Source organism: Actinia tenebrosa, unplaced genomic scaffold (assembly GCF_029948245.1).
Source record: "Actinia tenebrosa isolate PJP-AT-01 unplaced genomic scaffold, QUT_ActTen_1.0 PGA_scaffold2__45_contigs__length_23673736, whole genome shotgun sequence".
Taxonomy (NCBI): domain Eukaryota; kingdom Metazoa; phylum Cnidaria; class Anthozoa; order Actiniaria; family Actiniidae; genus Actinia; species Actinia tenebrosa.
In genome coordinates this window covers 7,189,762-7,206,782 of record NW_028292579.1, presented here as the reverse complement: position 1 = coordinate 7,206,782, position 17,021 = coordinate 7,189,762, and the positions used below count along the sequence as shown (strand labels likewise).

General features: G+C 35.0%; 1 long non-coding RNA gene and 1 pseudogene across 1 annotated transcript in view; one reads left to right on the top strand and one right to left on the bottom strand.

Annotated features, from left to right (window-relative positions):
• LOC148909107 (uncharacterized) overlaps window positions 1–17,021 on the bottom strand; it is a 49,156-nt gene that overhangs the window by 25,150 nt on the left and 6,985 nt on the right. The gene's annotated exons all lie outside the window — the stretch shown is intronic.
• On the top strand, window positions 13,565–15,729 carry LOC148909110 (uncharacterized; annotated as a pseudogene).

The window sequence follows — 17,021 nt, the reverse complement described above, 5'->3', positions numbered from 1 at the left end:
CACTGCCAAAGGGCTTGTTGGCATTGCTCCATCTGGAATGATTACATTTGTTTCTGATCTTTACTCTGGGAGAACAAGTGATAAGGAGGCAACTAAAGACGGTGGACTAATTTCTTTACTCGAAAAAAATGACAGTATCATGGTCGACAAAGGATTTGACATCGAGGATATACTACCCGAGGATGTTTTCCTGAATATGCCAGCATTTGTTAAGGAGAATGACCATCTATCACTTGAGGAGGAAACTGAGACAAGAAGGATTGCATCAGTCAGAATACATGTTGAACGGGCAATTCGCAGAATTAAGTGTTTTAGAATTTTGAAAATGGAATTTCCATTGTCAATGGCTGCTGATCTTAATGAGATATGGATAATTTGTTCATACTTAAGTAACTTTTTGCCTCCAATTATTGCAGAAGATGAGTAATAATGGGGAGAAAACTTATTTTAACTGTTGATTTTGAAATTTTGCATTATAATAGTATTAACAGTATTAACATTGTTGAAACTTACACATTTATGATAGGGTTGTTTTATTTCAGTTTACTGTAAACCTCCAAGCTATATAAGTATATAAGCCTAGGTCTTAATTTCCCAACATGCAATGTTTGGTTTTAAAAAAGAGAACAAAGAATCATGTGATAATGAGCTTATATTCTCTGAGAGTCTTATATTTTCAAAGGTTTACAGTATTAGATATGATACCATTTCATTTTGTTTCACAGGTAATGATGACATTCTTTTCATGAATTAAATCACAATAATCCCTGACCTAAAGCAAGAGATACTGAGCATAAAAAGATGTTAGTTTTGGGAGCATCTTGGAATTCCACAAATTGATTTCTTTAGGTATACGTTGCACAAATAAATCATTCTTTGTATAAACAACAAAGTCAATCCAGTCCAGTCCTGTAATATTAAGAACACCTTGAAAGTGATAATAATAAATGTGTGTTTTCTTGAGTCTTGGGCCATCTGGTGTTTTTTTCAGGTAAAATGTTGAGTCTTTGCAGCACTCTTCAATTGTCACCTCTCTTTTTGAAAATGGGCATTTCATCTCAATGGCTCCTATTGGATTGTTTTCACTGCTGTAAATGATACCATCAGGACTACATGCAAGCCAGGGCCATGATGGGTTAATAACTAATTCATAGTCAGCAACTAAAACATGTTCCCCTTTTTGGGCTTTGTACATTTCTAGGGCAACTGGCTCATTTTCAACTCCCCACTTCAGTGACGGAGGCATCCTGGATGATGCTGTATTTGTTTTCTAAATGCTTGCTACCAGAGATACAGGTGAAGTACTCTCCCTTCGGTTTATCACCATTATCAATATCCTCATTGAACTCTGGCCTACTTCTCCCCAAAAATTAAGAAACGACACAGTGTCACTTGCACCGTCCTCAGTATTAGCATACAATACTCCTTCGATTCCCATTAGCAAGTTTAAAGTTACGTCTGGAGAGCTCAGATATCGTCCTACTTCCACACAAGGGGTATTCACTAAGGAATGGCCGTAGTTTGGTCTACTGGTATCCGGGAGTCTAAATCCAGCTTCATCAAAGCACTTTATTCTGTGTGGGTTAATCGTGTTCATGAAGTTCAAAAAATCTTGACAGTAATCTACATTTTCTGGAGTAAATTTTTCAGCTTTTGCTCAGGACAGTCTTTTCCATGTCCAAGTTTCCCCATTATCTAAGCGACTTTGAACTGCTCTTGCAACAGCAGACTTGGAAGTTCCGGTTGGTATATTGCAATGTGTATTGACAGCATCATAGATTTTAGCATAGGGGAAAGATGGTCTAGCTGTCTCTAAAGCTTCAATGAAATCAAGATATTGTTGTTGTAGCCGAGGGGGATTGTTGCCATCTTTCCGCTGATGAGTAATATCACCTTGTTCGCAACATTGTTTCCATAGCTTTTGAACGACCATTCGACTCAAATTGAAGTGTTTAGCAACTTCTGTAAATGATTCTTGAAAATATCCCGTAATTACATCTCCACCTCTTTTAACAATATGGTCAATGATCCTAGTTCGAAGTTCCATACCTAGCGCTTTTCCCAAAGCATAACTGCGGCCACTCTTCGATTTAATCATGTTTTACGATTAGAAATGAACTGTTGTAGAAGTTAAAATTCTCTGGTTCAAATAAAAAAATGGCGGCAATTGAGCAGGAACGATATCACGTGTTGTGAAAATTGTGTCCACGTGGTAAGTAAAAAAGCTATCACGTGACAGATTCTGGTAAGTGACAGAGCAACTAAAAAAAGACTGGGTGCCGCGGTCTACTGATTTTAATAGTAATAGAAACAAAAATATAGTTAATATTATTGATCAATAACTGTTAACTTAGCTTTTACCTTTATGTTCATACATTGAACTTTTTTCTACTTTGTTCCATTTCAGCTTTGGTTTGTAATGAACGGTATGAGAAATTTAAAAAAAATAAATTTGCTGATTTTGTCAGATGGAATATGAGATTTGCTCACTCTTATACTCTAAACTTTATTTCAAAAATGAAGGAAATTGCATTTCCGGCCTTTCAAATCTAAAAAAATTGGGCCTCAAGGTACCAATATGTGTGACAGCCGCCTAATTCAAGTTCATATTCGCCTACTTAAATTTTTCTGGACATCCCTGGGCACCTCTATAGGAGTTAGAGAAGGAGAGAACAACATGGAAGTGTTTGCAGTAGCATGAAGATACATTTAAGAGAGTCAAAGGTCTGTTCTTGTTTCTTCATCAGATATGCTGTTTGCTCATTACAATCCACATAGCCAATTGTACCTTACTTGTGATGCAAGTTCCTATGGCCAAGACGCAGTGCTCAAACAAGAAGTAGAACCAGTAGTACTAATACCGATTTCATTTGCCTCAATAACCCTGACAGTACTTGAGAATAAATATTGCTAAAGAGAAAAACAAGGACTGACTGCAGTTTGGGCTGTCAATAAGAACTGACCACAAGCCTGTAATGATCAGCAGTATTACCTTTATGTCTGTATGGGCTACCTGTGGTAGACATACGAGGTCAGCCATGTTAGATTGAGATTAATCCAGAATAGTTACACACACAATCCATGTCCTTCCTCATCTCTAAACAAGCATCTTTAAAAAGCCTTTGTTAGGACTTTCAGTTATATGTACTTTACAGACAGGAGATGAATTTTCACTCACACAAGATTAAGCCAATGATCAACAGAACGATCACAAATCAGACCAAAAATAATCCACAATTTGAGCTAATGCCTTAGCTTCGAAAGCAAATGGCATCAAAAAAGTAATGCAAATCGTAAATTATAAGGTAGTTTACTTCAAAGCAGACTGAAACGAAGAATTCTATACATTCATTATAACTATAACATGATTTCATGGCATTGATTGATAAAAATTAAACACATACAATGTTTTGAGCAAGACTAACTTGATATAATGAAATGACATATCAGAATTCCTTCACATTCGTAACGTGGCACATAACGCTCTTTCCAACAAATTAAAGCAGCCACACAAACACCAAGGAAAAGAAACATAGTCCGACGATCATGGAGACGTATCATGGGCAGAGTCCACTAGAAGTTATTTGATAAGAAGAAGGTGTCCTGAAGGCAGCTCAGAATCTTCATTATTACTATAACTACAAATTTATTTTTTAAAGAGAATACTTGTCTAAAATTCTATTCATATTTTCCATAAACAAAAAAGTCACCAAATACAACAAAAAAAGTTTACATTTCATGAAGTTGTTTAAAAATACTTGATTAATATATATTTGTAAATAGATGTGCATTGAACAGTTTAATAATATTAAAATGTTAATATATTTTTGTGAGGTATTGTTATTTACTATAAATTTTGTTTAGCACCCTTACTTAACAACATTACAACACAGTCAATCTTATATTTTCACTATTATAAGCACTAAAGTAGGAAGTCGAATCAAGTGTCCAAAACATGCTGGGGTCAACAACATGAAAAAAATGAGCTATTGCATTTAATATGTGGAGGAGGCCGAATGGGCCGAATGGGCTATTCACTCATAGGCCATGAGGGCGAGAGGACTAAATAGAGAAGTTCCATGTAAGCGCACTAAGTTCACTATTTATGATAATGAGTCAACTAAATATTCAAATGAGTTTACAAACCACCCAATTTATCCAGCTCACACGAAATCTGATATAGTTAAATCGTTTTAAATGTAATTCAATGGAAGGAACGAAACAACGCAATTCTTACTTAGCGTGTATGTGTGACTGTCAACAATGATTACTCTTGCGATGTTTACATTGCCTGGATAATTCTATGTGTCGCTGTGCAAGGAATGTGCAGAGCTCCACAACAAGTGGTTGGAACCAGCGTTGGTGGCGCCAAAGAGATCCTATAGCTTTGTACGTCTTTACATGTTTGATTGCATGTTCAACTGTAATACGTTAGTGACTAAGGCGTCTGTTGAATTTCCGGGCACGCTGTCGCATGATCACTGCTCCCATTCCCCTGATTTGCTGTTGCCTAAATGGAGTCACAAGTGGCAGGGCATCGGGATATCCTTGATCGGCCACAAGAATGACCCCAGGAGGTAAATCAAGTACTTGCCCAGGTCCTACTTGAGTCATAAGTCTGTATGCCATTGAATCAACCATGCTTCCAAAAAATCCAGCTTGCAAAAATCTGATGTTATTTTCATTGTCAGTGATAATTTGAGTACTCATGAGATGGTAATGGCGATGTCTGCTATAAAACTCACCCTGCGGTTCTTGCTCTGGCCTACATATCCTATGGGGCGTTCCACCAATACACCCTACAGCATCTGGAAACGATGGCCAATTACCTCGCATAGCATTCCATTCTGCAACCGATGGACATGTAATTTGGCTTTGGAAATATCTCCAGAGGACAGGAACCACATGATATATAATTGCTGACACAGTCTGTATGCTTATGTCGAATAATAATGCCAGGCTATCCAGATAAGGGTATTTACGGAGCCACATCATCACTAATAACTTTTTCAAATTTAATTTTCCTCTTCTTTGCCTTTGTCGAATATTCCCATCTCTATTATGACGATGCATTTCCCGTGCAATATCGTGAACGAACTGTTGAAGGGTCTCTGGTAATTCGCCGGTGTTAAGCCAAAACAAATATCTGTGACGATGGTACATGCTGAACACGTCACGCCCATGGAAGGGGAAATCAGGTTGAAATGGAAGGCGATTTATCAAAGGGACTGTTGAATATGTGAACGGACAACCCAAGGAAATAAGGAAGAGTAGCAGAGGGACCAAACGTTGTAAAAAGTCTTGCAAAAGGCATTGATGAACGTACATGAGGGACCATGAGCGGTAGCGTATTTGTCAGTAATAAAGAAATATGAAGTAAACGTCTTTTTTTACTTGTACCTCTTGGTTTATTTCTTCTTTTCGTATTTTTGGTTGAAGCCACACGCGACATGACGTCAACATATGAGTTAATCAAATCGTTGTTCACACTTCATGATTAATAGTTTCATGGGCTCGTGTGAAAATTGAATAATTAAAAGAACAACCATCAGCCGAGCTTTGGTAAACTGCTTGATTATTTGCCGCAATACTCTTCCTGCTGTGGGTGCAATTACACTTGACTGTACCCTAAGGATAAAGCTGAAAACTAGAAGGAAACAAACCTACCATGGATAAGAACGATAAAGGTATTTAAAATCAAGAGCTAAACAATTAATAAATACCCAAGTTTGCATTTGTAACGACAAATATTTTAATCTCAGTATTTTATACTACAGGTCCATCACATGCACAAAGACATGTACGAATAACTGGACCAGAAAAGGCATTGGTTCTTCAGTGTTATGAAGAAAAAAGCGGAAAAAGTTGGGAAAATGTTCTTCAACATGTTAAGAAGAATCTTGAATCGCTTCCATTGTCTTCTCCAGTTATAAAGTTTTATCTTGAACAAGAGAGTCAGCAAGCAATTAATCGTATTCGCGGTATCGTAAGAAGTCAACTTAAAGCTGCTAGCAAATCTTCTATTCCTGTGTCAAGACCTATGTCGGAGATTCTGGCATCAAAAATGAGGTATGCGAAAAAGGTGAGCCCGAAGATCGATGGAAGACCAAGTTGAGTCATATGTCTACTGATATCAGTGGTGAATCAAGCTTAAATGAGGAAAGCGATGTACAGGAAGTCGTGAAGAAAGCTGAGAGCGAAAGTCCAAAAGAAAAGCAAAAACGATTTAAAGGGAAAGGAAAACGAAAGGCTGAGGATGCACATGTGGCAATGTGTAATAAGGCAATGGCTACTTTGGATAAGATGAACAAGCTTCTGGACAAATATGCCGCAGACAGTTCGAGTTCAAGTGAATGACAATAGCCGATTGCGTATATCTAAGTCAGGCAATCCTGACGTTATATTAATGTTAATGTTCTTTAGATAATTGGATGAGCCGATAACCAAGAGAAGTAAATAAAATAAATATGGAAAAATATATGCTGACTCACAAAGAAAAGAAAAAACAAGTATAATAAGAATTGATATCTCCAGTCGAATTGTAAGCCCTGTATAGAACTGTATATCTAGCATTCATCGTTGTTAACTGTGCTGACACTATTCGCAGTCACCCACGTTATGTCAGACTTTTTGTTTCGTTCCTTCCAATAAAGTACATAAATTTTGTAAGAGCTGGATAAATTGGGTGGTTTGTAAACTCATTTGAATATTTAGTTGACTTATTATCATAAATAGTGAGCTTAGTGCGCTTACACGGAACATCTCTATTAACACTAGTCTTATTGACTGGGACCGGGGTAACATCCCCATTGAGGGGCCACAAAACACACTGCTTTCCCAAGGTTCAAGTCAATAAGTGTTATGCTACATACGAAGTGTCAAAGAAAAAAGCAGGTATTTGATTATTTGATTTTGAAAAACTTTGAAAACCGTAAATTTCTGTGAAAATCACTTCCGGTAATGTTATTACTGGTCAACAACATATTGTTGCCTGCTGAAAGCCGACTTGCCAGGGAAACATTGAAACTTGTTCACGTTCATGTGATACCCTCTCACCCAATCAGAGTACGAGCAAAATGGACTTTTATAGTTGTTATATAACAATATTGTTTTAGTCAAAAACCCATATCAAAGAAGTAATGTCAAAATTAAGTTTGTGATTCTTGAAAAAAATAGAATAACACTTAGTTGCAAGAAGGTTGTCAAAGGAAGAAAGAACATTAGTATTTTAGTGACAAATGAATAAAGAAAATTATTTTGGTCTTCATACAGAAAATCGTCATCAGAAATCTTGAAAGGTATACAAGTAAACCAAATAGAAGAGGAATTTCTAGTGATAAGAGTAGGGTGAGAACATATCTGGGATGATTCCCTCCGTGCCTTCAAAAAGCATTCATTTTCTCACCAAAAGCTCCTAAGAGTTCATTTCATCGGTGAGAAAGCAGAAGACACCGTAGGACCTAGGCAGAAATATGACCTAGGTGCCTGCTTATGAAAGAACTAGCAGAAAAATCAGGAGTACTGAAAGGCCCTGAAAGTCATAAAGTTATCACTGCCTATCCTATTTTAGTTTTCAACACAATCTATTTTTATGCTGGTCTCATGGTTTCAGTATCATTGAGATAAGGAGGCCCTGGAATGTGCTGTTTGTCTCCGGCACTTTATTTATACATTGCCAATCAGCCAGTTCATGATGCAACCCTAGATGATGTTGCGGACCATACTGCAAGGGCAAATATAGAAAAGGTACATGTAGCTGTAAATTTGCTATATCTAAAATTAAAATATATCTCAAGTGATCTGCATGAAAACTGCAGTAAAAGTGAAATGCATTTTTCACACTTGCTTAAAAAACATGTGGGATTGCAATTTTGACGAAATTCATAAAGAAGGCTTTGGGTACGAGAGAATAAAGAAAGGCAGTGAATGAGAGACAAGAAAAAATTGATGCATATTCATTTCGGGATATAGGAGTTATCTTTGATGACAAATTGTCCTTAGAGGACCAGATCACTTCCATTTGCAAGTCATGTTTCTTCCACATCAGAAATATTTGGAAAATTGGAAGATTTATATCTCTTGAAGCTTGTGCAACTCTAGTACATGCTTTCATTTCTTCACGACTTGACTTTTGCAATTATTTGTTATATGGAATACCTAAATACTTAGTGCAAAAAATTCAGCGAGTTAAAAATTCAATAGCATGTTTAGTGTCCTGTTGTCATAAACTAGATCATATTACTCCTGTTCTCTATAACTTACACAGGTTGCCTGTGGAATACCGAATCAACTACCAGATACTTCTTACTTTCAAGTCTTTAAATGGTTATGCGCCCTCTTATTTAAAGGAACTTGTAAAACCATGTGTTTCAGCTTGTCAGCTTACACCTCGATCTTCCATTTTGTTTTTAAAAAGTTCTTTTAAGCTTAAATCTTATATGGTAAAAGGGTTTCCTCATATGCTGCACCTGAATTATAAAATATTCTTCCTGTGCATATGAGGTCATGTAATGATATCTTTTGTTTTAAGCATGAGCTTAAATCCTTCCTTTTTAAATCAGCTTATTATGACATGAATTAATCACTTATATTATTTCCCCCTTTAAAATTTTATAAACATAAATATATTGTTGTGTTTTAAATTGTCAAATGTATATAAATTGCATGTTAATTAAATATGAATGAATTGAATGAATTGAAATAAATTGCATTGTTTTATAGATGTATTGTTGTGTTTTATATTGTCGAATGAATATATACTGCATTGTCCGTTAATTTAAATTTAATTTTTAACTATCGTGAAGTGAAGTGTAAAGCGTTGTTGAACTTTACAGAATATTGACTCTATAAAAAATATTGTTATTATTATTATCTTCGTTTATCTAAACTTTCAGTATGGGTAATACTTTACAAGAATAAAGCGGAACTTTTATAGTTCTAGGCTATATCCTTAGTGTGTCACTAACAAATTATTATTATTATTACTTGAATTAGTATCAACATCGAAAATATCACTAGCAATAGCTTATTAACACATCTAAGATCATGGTCAATTCAAGTTTTCTTTTGATTTTAATTACTGGGATTGTTAGTTCGTTCTGTGGTCAAGACTTTGTCTCGTTGGGTCGTCATACTTGGCGTTGTAAACAAAGAGTACAACAAGATAATCAGCCACAACAACAAAATCATGGCCAGCAACCTCATGATAACAATTCATCGGCAACTGAAACCAGTGCTACTACAGTCAAGTGTTGTTGTGGGAAGGATTGTAAAGGCAACCGTGGCTTGAAAATCCATCAGCGGAGTTGTAGAGTGATATCTGGGTTGGATGACAAACTACGCGCTGATTTTACAAACACAAACACAAAGCATAGCACTGAAACTGCCTTGATCAAGATTGTGGATGATCTCCTGTTTAACCTTGACAATAACTGTATCAGCGGCATGGTTATGGTAGACTATCGTAAAGCTTTCGATATGATCGATCATGCCTTGCTACTAAAGAAACTTGAAGTATATGGACTCACCATGGAATCTCTTCAATGGTTTAGCTCCTATCTGAATGATAGATGCCAATATGTTAAGTTGGACGATAAACAGTGAACTCTTGCATTTGTTCAACATGATATTCCACAGGGGTCCATACTTGGTCCCCTTCTATTTATCATGTTTATTAATGACCTGCCCATATATGTTACCTCATCCGAGATTGATCTGTATGCTGACGATACGACGTTGACGTCTTCTACCAATTATGGATCAATCAAAAGGCTTCAGAATACTCTAAACTCTTCGATTGCCGAGATCGACGAATGGGCAACCTTCAACAAACTTCCAATCAATGAGAGCAAAACCAAGGCTATGCTTATCACTGGAAAGCGTCTCCCGTCAAAGATTGATGGTGAGATGAATTTATTCGATAACGGAACTGAACTTGAACTTGCTCCTAGTGTTAAGCTATTGGGACTTGAAATTGACTTTGAACTTTCCTTTAATCCCCATGTAGACAAAGTTTGCAAAAAACTGTCTCAGAGAATTGGCATACTGTATTAAAAAAGATAAGATCTTGTTTACCCATGAAACAAAGAGTTTTATATTTTAATACTATGATTAGATCAGTATTGAATTATGTTAGTACTATCTGGACTTACTGTGATAAGGAAAATCTAGGCCGTGTTCTTAAACTGCAAAAGAGAGCAGCTAGGGTTATCTGTGATTCCAATAATCAAGCCTCTAGCGTTAAACTTTTTAATAAATTACAGTGGCTTCCCTTTTATGAAGAAGTTCCATTTTATAGCAAAGTTTTATTGTGAAGCACCCTACTCATACTCACAAGCTGGTCTGAGCCAACATAACTCGGAGAAACTAAAGTAATTAACAAAGAGGATTGTTACAAATATCTTCACAGATGGCTAGAAATCACATCTGAAACCTTAAATAACACTTATCTACCACGAAATAAATTTGGTCTAAATATCATCCCACCTTCAGTCAAGTTTATTCAATGCCAAACTGTTACAAGAAAAGCCTTAAAATCATCTAAAAGCAGCGACATAAAATATCTTTGGAAGTTATCCAGTAACAGCTCAATGATTCAATATGATGTTTTTCAATCAACTAAAGAAGTACTCATCTTGAGCTATAAGTCTTTCATTTCATGTAAAACTGAATTTATCTTTAATTCAAGTAGCCGATTGCAAATTACCTAGTTACCAGTGAGATTTGCAATTGTAAAACAAAAAGCATCAAAATAAAGTTTTCATTATTATTATTTATTTATTTAAGAACACAGATTCATTGGGTATTAAAAACCGGCGACACTATGTTTGACACATTTAAAAATATAGATTCATAGGGTATTAAAAACCTGACAACACTATGTTTGACATTTTAAAGCATAGAATCTCGGAAGTTAATCTGAGAATACTATTTTTCCTTATTGTTTTTTTTTTTTAAACCAGGTTTCTTTTTGAATATTAGTTCCCACACGGCAATCATGTAAAACAGTAACTATCATGTAAATGTATTTTCTTTTTGATATTATTTTTGATAATTAATTCTGTGTTTAAATAAAGTCTGTATGTATTTGTTATAAAAATAAACATTAACATAGGGATCCCATTATTTTGCTAAAGGTGAATTGATTTTGTTTTAGATACAAAATGCAGAGGAGAAGCAATTTACAGAAACTGTAAAGAGTTTAGTTGACTTTCTCGTTGGATGTGGGCTATCAAAGTTGACATGGAGTTTTGAAGATAAAAGTGTTTTGGTCAAACTACTTTGTTTACACTTCCTACTACATCGAAGCAAGATTGGCATAGATCAGTTTAGGGATGGATTGAAAGCTGGAGGTTTGCTGGAACATATCCAGAATTACCCAATTACCCTGAAGGAAGTCTTTATCTACTCAAACACACCCATAAATGTATAGCCCATCAGGTTCCAATACCAGAGAGGCTGAAGAAAAGGCTGTCTTGTTGTGGGAGAAATATCTAGACGAAATAGATGATGATGCAACCCCTGACATGAATCCAGACACCTTGAAAGAAATGATCATCTTTGCTACCGGAGCAGAACAGATACCCCCTTCTGGCTATGACAAGAAAATCGAAATTTGTTTTTATGAAGCTCGTGAACCTGGTAATCCAAATTATGCAGGCTTCCATATGCATCAACCTGTTCAATGACCTTCTATTTACCCTTGGGCTTGAAGGATTTAGCTGAATTTAAAACTCTTATGGCAAAATCCCTTGAAGGCTATGGTGGCTTTGGGAGCATTTACAGTTGATTTCACATTACTTTACGGTGACACGTTGCGAAGCTCTTTGCAAAGTACCGAAAGTACATTGCGAACTTCGCAAGTTTGTTCCCAACTAGCCAATGAATTGCAAAGTTCAAATCATAATTCCGAACTTGCTTACCACCGAAGTACACAATCGCAAATTCAGCAAATCTCTTCCAGGTTCATGATGTCAAGCGCCGAATTAGAAACTTTTTTGTCAGAGAAAAACAATTAGACAGTGTCTCCGCAGAAACTATTAGAAAAAAGCTGATTGAAAATGATTTCAAAACTAGATTACAATTGAAACTAATCAGTGATCTCCATCTCGATGCTATGTTTGGATCAAGTCAATTGAACTTGGGCGCAAAAAGTCTCCTTTCGTATCATTTGAAAATGCTAAAAGACGACTCACCTCTGCCAGGGAAGAAAACAGACAGAACAGAACGATCGTCAAGAGCGCAGATGTGTGAGAGCGCTGTAGGTTCTAATGCCAAACGACTAAGTGTAAATATTTGAAAGTACTAGTGGGTAGTTGATGTTCAAAATGTGCCGTTTACAACGACAAGCAACTCACCTTCAAGCCTGCATAGTTTCATAGGCATCCTATCTAAACTAAGACATTATGTTAATCCTAGTATCTTGATTCAATTGTATTACTCCCTTATCTATCCTTTTTTGACCTATTTTTTAATAGTTTGGAGTAACACTTACCTGTCTACAACTAAACCAATCACAATATTACAAAAAAAAGCATTACGCATAATATCTTTTTCCAAATATGATCAACATTCTTCTCCTCTTTTTCATCAGTTCCAATTAGTTAAGTTTCCTGATCTAATATATCTTCATAATGCTATTTTTATGTACCAATTTAAACATAATCTGCTACCAGTAGCCTTTGATGATTACTTTCAATCTGTTTCTTCAAGACACACCTATAATACGAGATTAGCCTCGAGATCTTCTTTTTGTATTAATAAAGTCAGAACCAATTATGGTAAATTTAACATACGTTATGTCGGGGCGACACTATGGAATGATTTAGATGAAAATCTAAAATATTTATCAATCAAGCAGTTTAAGACCCACCTCAAAGCTAGTCTCATACAGCCTTATAATCAATAACATATTATTATATTAAATTTATTCTCAAACTATTTAATACGCAAATCTTAATAATAACACTTTGTAGTCTGTCATAGTTATTAAGATATGTGTTCAAGTGATTTATAAAAGTGGTACCTTTGTTTTGTATCTTTGTATTATTTATTTATTTTTCTATTATCTATAATACACTACCTTGTACTGTAAATTATGGCCAAACATGCATAGGTACTCAGCTAGATTAGCTCTGCTATTTCTGAGTATCTATTACCTATACTATCAGTTTAAAATCACTCAATGTAATTAATCTATTGAATTTCTTTAGGTAATAAAAATCTTGTTGTTGTTCAGTACTTTTAATACATATCTCTCTTACTATTTACTAGTAGAATAGAAATGATGAAAACATAATTGTTTAAGTCGGTTTAATTAAAAATTGCAATGATTAGATACCAAATGCAACAACTAGGACTACTATGCATTACTTGGTTTTCGCACCCTTTTGTAAAATTACTTCTGTTGCTATATGTTCACAGTGTTTGCCAATTCTACAAGGTCAGCTCGATAAACTTAAACAACAGTTGACTAAAGAAAAACAATGGGATCTTCGAAATTTGTTTGCGGCCATTGCCATCATCACGGTCATCGCCGTGTGAACTAACTAAATGTACAGAATACATGTATTGTGGGATTAAGGAAAAACACCCAGAATACTTCAGCAAACTTAACAGCTTTAAGGTTGAGCTGAAGGACAAAAAATCGGCGATCAAAGAAATCGAAACACAGATTCAGTCTATGGAAGAATTTTCAACCAACAGTGAGTTCGATTTTGTGAAAGCAATGACTCAAAGAATGTACAATGTTGATCCACAGTATAAAACAGATAAGGCAAAACTTATGCGCGATGTACGTCTTCTGAGAAACTATTGGAAAAATGGAAAAATTCCTAGTACTACACCAAATGATGTCGAGCAATTAAAAATAGCTCTTTCAAAATGTAAAAAGGAGACTGTTATTCCCAACCGTGATGAAATCTCAAACACTAAAACTTTGACTCACACCAAAACCGTCAATAAGATTTGGGCACACCTCACGATATTTCCCCTATTAAAACGTCATCCCAACCATCCAATAAGCAAGATAAGACACTAGAAAGCGATGCCGATATGTCATCTGAAAAAAAAGCGAGCTAAAGAAGAAAAGAAGAAAAAATAAAAAACACAGAAAGTCGAGAAAAAGATATTCAAGTAGCAGTTCAAGTGATTCAAGTTCAAGCACGAGCTCAAATGATAAACGTTACAAAAAACATCATGCACCATTTCCTTCAATGTTTTCAAGTCCTTTTAAATTACCAACACCAGCTGTATACAGTTATAACCCAATTGAAATGTCAACATATGGTTTCTATCATCCTAGTCAACCCATGGGTATCCCGCAGCAGTATCAGTATTTATATCAGAGTACAATATTCCTACTTACTTATCCTCTGAACACGATACAAATATAGTACAACAATACAACACCAATTTGAACACACTAGCTAATGTAGCTGCAGATTTACATTGTTCAAATAATCCCATGGGAAACAATGAAAACAAAGAGGCATGACTTTATAGAAGTACACATTGTACGTTATAAAAATGTGCATTATAAACATGTATGTAAAGGCAAGTTGTACATAGTGGTAGAGTGGTTTTCAAAAAAGGTTGAGTTGCAATCACAAAGTTGTGTTTGCATGTAAAAATTCTGTTTATTTTTTTAGATGAAAATTGCTTTGAAATAAAATATTTATTTTTAGTTTTGTTCCAAATTACAAACACTTTGGAAGTTGTTTTCATGTCAGAAATTAACAACCAAAGTAACAAGTTTCAAATTACACAATGAAATCAATTTCACATAATAACACTTCAAGTTTATAAAATTATAAAATTGAATCAAAGCCAAAGGCACATCGATAGTAATTTATCACAATCAATGCAAAACAAACTTCTCACCTTGGTAACAAACATAAATACTACTACTTTTTAATAATTTGGTTATTACATGAAATGTTCCTTGTTATTTGGTACACTTCTAAATTGAAGGTGAGGAATCATTGGCTGATATGGAAGCCACGACAACAGCCAAAGGCAAGAAGATAGCGATGAACCATGGAAAAGAGAAAGGAAAGAATAGTAAATGTTCCGAGTAGCAAGTAGATCAGCTGATCGATCTTCTAGAAGAAAAAGATTGTTTGTGGGACATCACAAAAAAGGACTATCACATGCGTAACAAGAGAGATAAGGCATACGAAGAGATGGAAAAGATCCTGGAAATCGCATTTTCAGATATCAAAACCAAAATTACGAGTATGTATAGGTGCACAGCTTGGCCGAGAGATCACAAAGACAAGAGCGAAAAAATCAGGACAAGGAGCAAACGAGAAATACAAATCAAGTTGGATTTACTGGGACAGATTACAATTTCTTGTACCTGTCATGCAAGCAGGAAAAAGCAAGTCGAAGTTCAACTCCTGACTCAATAGAAAGTTTTGACTCAGAAGACTCAGTTTCCAAGGAAATGTGGCCTTGACGATTGAGATGCCAAGTAGAGCACCAACATCAAGAAAACAGAGTAGGGAGGAGGAGTACAAAGCCAGGCAGGAACTTTTATCAACATGTATCAAGGTGCTGAAAGACCCTGTAGCCCAGCCGGAGACGAAAATGCAGTGCACCTTCTCACTGTACCTATCAAAGAGGTTGGCAGCTTTTGATAGAAGGACAAGAATGGTTGCTGAAAAGCGCATTAATGACATTCTTTTTGAACTAGAAATGAGCAATGATCAATCATTATTATTATTGTAGCAAAACTGGCAATCAACTGAGATGGCACATGGTACTTCTGGAGGATACATGAATATGCTGCAAAACAGTCAGCCACTATTCAGATAACATGTCCAAAATGATAATGATTTTTGGCATAAATATGTATATAAGAAAATTTATGCTTAAAATGGACACCAATAATGATAATAATTAAGAATAGACTGTTAATGTTTTCATTTTGATAGTACAAACAGATTGAATATAACAAGAAAAAGTGCTGGTCGCTGATGTAGGTAAAAAAGACCAAATGAGAAATGCAATGCATATAATTAGTTACTATTAATGTTTATTAATACAAGAAATAGAAATATAAATAAATATTTTCTCCCAACTTTTCATTATAACTTTTATAAGATTGGAGTCAAAAATTGAGAAATGTAATGTATATAATCAGTTACTGGTAATGATTATTAATACAAGAAATAGAAATATCAATAAAACGTTTTACCCAACTTTTCAGTATAACTTTTGTAAGATTGAAGTCATTCTTACCCCGTCATCAATACTTGATTGAACTGAAACGTTTTATTACCAAAAATCCATATACTTTGGATTGGTGTATCAATATATTTACAACACTAGTAATATTGCAAGAACGTTGTCATATAAATATAAAAGAAAAAGAAAACAAATAGGAATCAATTAGAAATATTTGTTTATTTTGATTCTAAAGCCCTCTATATTGATGAGAATAGCTTTTTTAGTGTGTAAATGTCGATCTATACCTTCAAAACAGTGAAAAAATTACAACAGTTACTGTTTTGCAAAAAAAAAAGAATTCATTCCTATGTATCATTTTTAATTTTTATATGACAACATTCTTGCAATTTGGTGTATATATGTCATTTCTTTTGATTTGGCATAAATGATGTTTTTAATACTAAGCAGTATATTGAAAAAAAAGAACATTTGTGCATGTGCTGCGTCTATCTTTAAAGCACATGGGGATTGTCAGAGCACAAACGAAGTGTTAGGAGAAAAATGATGTGTAGCGGAGTCAGTTCTCAACACTTCTTGAGTCTTCGTCCATTCCCAAGTAATTATAATAATGATAAATACAAGTCTAGACTAGAAATATTTAGGTATCTCTTGACTACAACTCTGTAGTGGCTGTAATAATAACAAAAGTAATTAGAAACAAATTTGTTTTTTGAACAGATTAAAGACTCAATTGACAAGAGCTAGCCACAGCTGATTTCCAAAGATGTAATGACTATAACTTGTATAAAGTAAGAATTGTTTTTCAACACAAATCCCACTGCCAGTCAACA